The following is a 5,738-nucleotide window of genomic DNA, read 5'->3' as shown; positions in this document are numbered from 1 at the left end:
TTCTGGTTTTAGATGATTACCCCACAGCCCTCCTGTGCTTTGGACAGGGTCCTTTCTGTATCACCTCAGAACAGCATTCTGATCATGTTAGCTTTCTACTGATGCTTAAAAAAATTATCAGAAACTTAGTGGCTTAAAATAGCACACATTTATTATCTCAGTGGGGTCCTCTGTTCAGGGTCTCACAAAGTTGTGGTCAACGTGTCCGATGGGCTCGGGATCCTCTTTCAAGCTAATGTGAATGTTGGCAGAATTCAGTTCTGAGTGGTTATAGAATGGTGATCCCTGTTTACTTGCTGGCCATCAGCCAGGGGCTATTCTCAGCTCCAAGAAGCTACTTACAGTTCTTTGTCATGTGTCCCTACCATAGGCCCTTTGACAGCAAGGCAGCGACTCTTTCAAAGAGAGAAGCACAATCTCTCTCTCCAGTTTACAAAGAGGGAGTCATATAATGACAGGAGTCACTATCCCACCATCTTTACCTAATCAAGGTAGTGACATACTTCTCCATATGCTTTCAGCTAAAAGCAAGACACAGGTTCTCCCCACATTCTGAGAAGGATTGTACAGGGTTGAGACTCATTGGCGGTCACTTTAGATTGTATCAACCACACCGCCATAGGTTCTACACCTGATCCTGAGTTTTACAGACGTTTCACCCGTTATCAGAGAGGAGCACAATTTCTTCCCAACATAGACTCAGCTTTTACTGTGTCTTACTGCCAAAGCAGCCTGCTGGCTTCTCTTCCCCTCAGGATTTCCTGGACAGAAGTTAGAGACATGTTTTTTGTGTCCCACTGCAGGGACCATGTGTGAGTCCCTGTGAAGATCACTTTGAAGCCCATTGTCTTTGGACTTCAAGCAAAGGAAGTTGAAACTGACATTGCATCCCTACCCTTTGGGTGGAAAAAACAACAACAAAAAATGGTGGTCTATCATAAATTTCTCCAAAGAATTCTCCTCAAACCTTCTTTTCTCTTCATATTCTGACTTCTTTGTATAAATTTAATCTTGTTGATGGATTCAAGAGTCTGGTAGAAACTTCAACTTCCAAAATAGGAAACTAATAGATTACAGTGTAAACAAAGAATGGCAGCATGTATATATTATTTATAAATGTGTATGAATATTAGAAGAAATTGTTAAAAGAATGAGACATGGTGGATATTGGAAAGCAGGAATAGGTATAGGCAAGGGTGAGGCAATCTACTGCTATTTTTCTTTATAATCTTTGTAGCTCTTAGTTTTTAAAGACTATCTACCTGTAAGATTTTAAACAAAATAAGCTCAGAATCACTACTTTCATTTGGTCTTTGTCCTTGTGTATACTCTTGGAGGACTGAACATAGGAATTTTTACTCTTTAGTTTACTCATCTGCTAAGTGAGCACAACAATGCTTTAAACATTAAGAAATAAAAACTCTGGTAAAATGTTTGGAGACCCTCTTGAGAAATACGCTTAAAAATTTTGTGATGAGCCAATTTGCCATCATCAAACCTTCAAAATGTTGAATCAAATACTTTTTGTCTAAGCTACTTCTAGCCCAAAGTTTTGGTCCATTTGAGATGATTTGGTCTCAGCTGAAAATGTAGTTGCTGAACACAATCTACGTTGATGCCTTGTATTTAATATGGCTTAAAGTTGAATTGTTGATTGCATGTTTGGCATTCCTGGAAGCCAGTGCTCACGTTAGTGGAATACAGTCTGTCTAAAATGTTCACTAATCTTCCTCATTAGACTAATCTTCTGCATTCATATTCTAGGCATATGGGAACATATGTGGACACATGGGAACATGTAAATTTTGCAAGATAGAAAATCAAAGCAAATGCCGAAGTGCTGAAAGCAGCATTCATAGCTGGAAGCAACTGGTGAGTGTAGCATGAAACAACCTGTGTCAGTGATCCTGAGGATTAGGCTGAAGTCACAGCAGGGATGGTCCCTGTAATCAGCAGCTAGGATTGTCAATGTTCAGGCTTGAGAGGCCTGGAGCTCAAGGAACTTTCTTCTGAGCTGTACTTTTCAACATTTGAAAAGCAAATTAGAAAGCAGAGGCTGCTCTTCCTATTAAACTTAATTATCTATTATAAACTGACCCAGACCATTTTGGAAATGCACATCTCCGAAGTTACTTTTGGTGGATAATAGGACATTCCAGAAGTTGGATGAAGGCTCCTATCTCACCACTCTGATGAGAGTTGATGATAAAAGAAATTCTCAAAGAAAATTCCGAGTCACATGCAGACATTTGCTACCGTTGGATACTCAGTAGGGCCAGGCCAGCTTACTCTACTTTTATAGCTGAGGGAGTCCTGTTACCAGGAAACCACCGGCTGGGCTTGGGCTGTCTGTTGCTGTGTCCAATAACGAAGTCAGGGTTGAATCATATAAGGTGTTTATTGAGAAGGCTATCCAACCAAGAAGACAGGATGCTTACAAGCATTCGAATCCTGTCTTACAGCAAGGTGCAGGGGACAGGATTATAAGGGAAGGGGCTAGGTGCAGCCTTGGAGGTCCACAGATGTCAGCTATTGTCCTTTAGTCATCAGGCGATGAGATGACATTGATGAGATGATATTTTGACTCCTGGTGGGTCAGTCTGAATGTGCTTATCGGTTCTTCTTGCTGGAGTCACAACTGAGTCACCTCCCTAATTGCTTCCCACAGGCCTTGAAAAAGACACTTAAGAAACACTTAACCCCCTATTCGCATTAGTATATGTGTTCTAAGATTTAAAATAATATGATTATTTTTCAGATTAATGTAGGTGCTCTATCTGTCAGGTTATAAGTCCCCCTATCAGTCCTAGCTCTGTGTCTTTAGGTGAATCAACTACATGTGACATAGGAGGTTTAGTGGAGGCAGACACAATGATTTCCTGGACACAGGATTCCATTATCCTGAGAGTTGACATCAAGCAAACAGAAGTCTTTTTGACCTTTCAGCTGCATATAGGACAAGGGGCACAGGCCAGAGAGGTCATGTTAAATTCTTATTCTAGAGTAGGAAGTTTCTTGAAACTATTTAATTTGAGCTCTTCCTTATATAATTTAATAATGGACAGCCCATTTCTAATATGCTTTATACTAATTTCCCAGCCTCTGGGGTGAACGGAGTAAAAGAAACCTTAAGACTTGTGCTGGCCTCTGGAGTATGGGCCCCCCCAACTAACTACTAACTAGCTAGCTTACTAACCATCCCTGCGATGTGAATTTCTGCTTAGCACAACAGAGGACACCTAAGGCTTTACTCAACACATCCTGCTTATGCTGAATTATTTTAAAGAAAAACAAAGACACCATAACAATGCCTGTTAGTTGGATTATTTATGTTGCAATTTCTCCTAAATATCAGTGCCCCTGGAGCAGGCAAGCACATATTTGAAAACAAAACACTTGAAGAATAATATTGCATTAATCTCTCACACTGGAGCTTGATGTTTTAGCTGTGGACTGGGGGGGCGAGGGGGAGACATACATTTTGTTGTTTCACTTCATTCTTCTTCCATTTCTGAGATAAATTTGGCAAATGGACTGTAGGCTCCTGGTCATCACTGAGCTGCCTCCAAACCATTGGAAGCTCTTCATCTTTTCTCAGTGGCATTAGCAGAAAATTGATGTCTTATATGTGGCGTTAGTTCAAACATAATGCCACCTCTCAAGTAAGAGGCATATTCTTTTTCATGGCTTTGTACTCTCAGGTTAGCTCTAAAGAAAGAAATCTGTCTCCTATTTTCTGCATTTAAAAAAATCTCTTTCAATAAGATAATTGATTTCTTGGTTCTTTGAATTAAACAGGACTAAGCTATTTATACAAAGAAAATTGAATTTTCATTGTTCTAGGATATAAGAAAGATCTAGCAATAGCAACTTTTACTGTTTCTGCTATAATTTAAAATGTTATAAATCGATGAGTTATTCTTTGGCCAAAAATATCTCATCTGGGTAGCACCAGCCCTTTGCTGAGCCTTTGTCTCCTTTCTCCAGGTGCCAGAGATTCTCAGTTCCTGCGGGCAGGAACATAAGCACTCAGGTTGCCTTAGGACATTTATTTTTTCATTCATCCATTAAATATTTACTGATCACCACTTGTCAAGGGGAAGAGGATACATATAAAAATGAGGGAAATGCATCATTTAACCACAGTGAGATCCTTAATGATGGCTCTTTAACAGTAATGCTTGAATATTTCTCTGGAGCTCCTTCCCCTACAAAATTGAGTATCTGTAAATGGCATATTAATTCCACTTCAAAAAGCCATGGGTTAAGCTATAAACATAGGGGTTGAATTAACCTTAGCCCCCTTTCTCCCTTTTTTTTTCTCCTTTCTTCTTTTTAAAAAAAATCTAGATCGGACTGACAGCTCAATTAAGTGAAGCAAGCAAGAATTTCCCAGCTAGTGCCAACTCAAAATAAATTACATCAAGAAAGAGAAAGCAGATTTCCTCTCTGGAAAGCACCAATGATTGGCCCTGCACAACATGGACCAGTGCAATGACAGGGATGGACAAGGCATCGAGAACTTGGCCAAACCACCATATCTCTCCACTGTGCTTTTTGAAAACATGGATAGAAAATATTTCTGGCTCACAGAGAAATTATATTGAGCAAGAAAGTACAACCCCTGCACAGAGCTCTGTACAGAGCAAGTGCTCATAAATACTTGCTTGCTGAAGTAATATTTGACTTACATTGCCTCAAAAGCACCTTCATCTGACCTGGTAGTATTTATGAACCAGATTCTGGACACCGCCATGCACTGGCTTTCTCAGAGTAGTGTCTCCACACAGGCAAACCTTTTAATTCCCAGTAAAATAAAAAAATTGCATAAATATTCAGTAACTTGATTTAAGTATGTAAACGCTCAGTGTCCTCCCTACCTCTAAACCTGTCTGCAAATGATCCTGGTTTGTTTCTCGGAGATGAACCAAATGCTGTAGCTAGTGGTAGAACATTCTCTCTCCCTTTGCTTGGACAGACCTGGCCTAACTGCAAACTAAATGTTTAGTTAAGATGATCTCCAACTTGGCCTTTCCGGAGGTGTCCATGGCTATAGGTTGGAATGTCTTGATGTCAATGGAACAGTGTTCCCAAGGAAAGTTCTTCCCCATTTATTAGCTGCTCAAAGTGTTAATGCCCTTTAATGCTTGCTCAGTGTTCAACAAGTCAACATCTGTGGGGGTGTGGTAGGCAGTAGCACATGAGCAGAGCAGGAATAATGGGCCAGGTACAGCAGGTCACCAGGGAAGAAAGCCCTGGGTGCCTAGCAATGGGCAAAACTGGGAAAAAATACCTCACTCCCAGGGTAACCTTTCCTCCCCAAGCAGATTGCTGTTTATGCAGTTCTTACTGCCTCCTGACCTTCCCTCCCCTGGCATGTTGTCAGTCATTTCGAGTTAGACCTCCTTAGAGAAAGAATGAACAAGGGGGCGGAGAATAGCCCTTAGGCATCAAGCCACCAGGACAATGAGGTTCTGATCTGCATTTAATACATCTAGGCCTCAGTTATGTTTTAGCTCCAGGCCCAGAAAAGCAGCAAAACCAGACACAGGACCACAGGCTGAGCTAGGACCAGCTACATTGACTAATGACCCCCTGCCCTGGCGCCAACCAGTTAGTGGAGATCATGAGCCTGAAAGGACACACTCGGAAAGCTGATTAATATTCTATTGAGATCCTCCCCTAGGACCGCCCCTAAAATCCCTCCCTTTAAAAGCCCTCAGATGGAGGACACAGCA

Source organism: Myotis brandtii, unplaced genomic scaffold (genome assembly GCF_000412655.1).
Source record: "Myotis brandtii unplaced genomic scaffold, ASM41265v1 scaffold8, whole genome shotgun sequence".
Taxonomy (NCBI): Eukaryota; Metazoa; Chordata; class Mammalia; order Chiroptera; family Vespertilionidae; genus Myotis; species Myotis brandtii.
The sequence above is the reverse complement of the archived record's forward strand: the minus strand, read 5'-3'. Positions refer to the sequence as shown.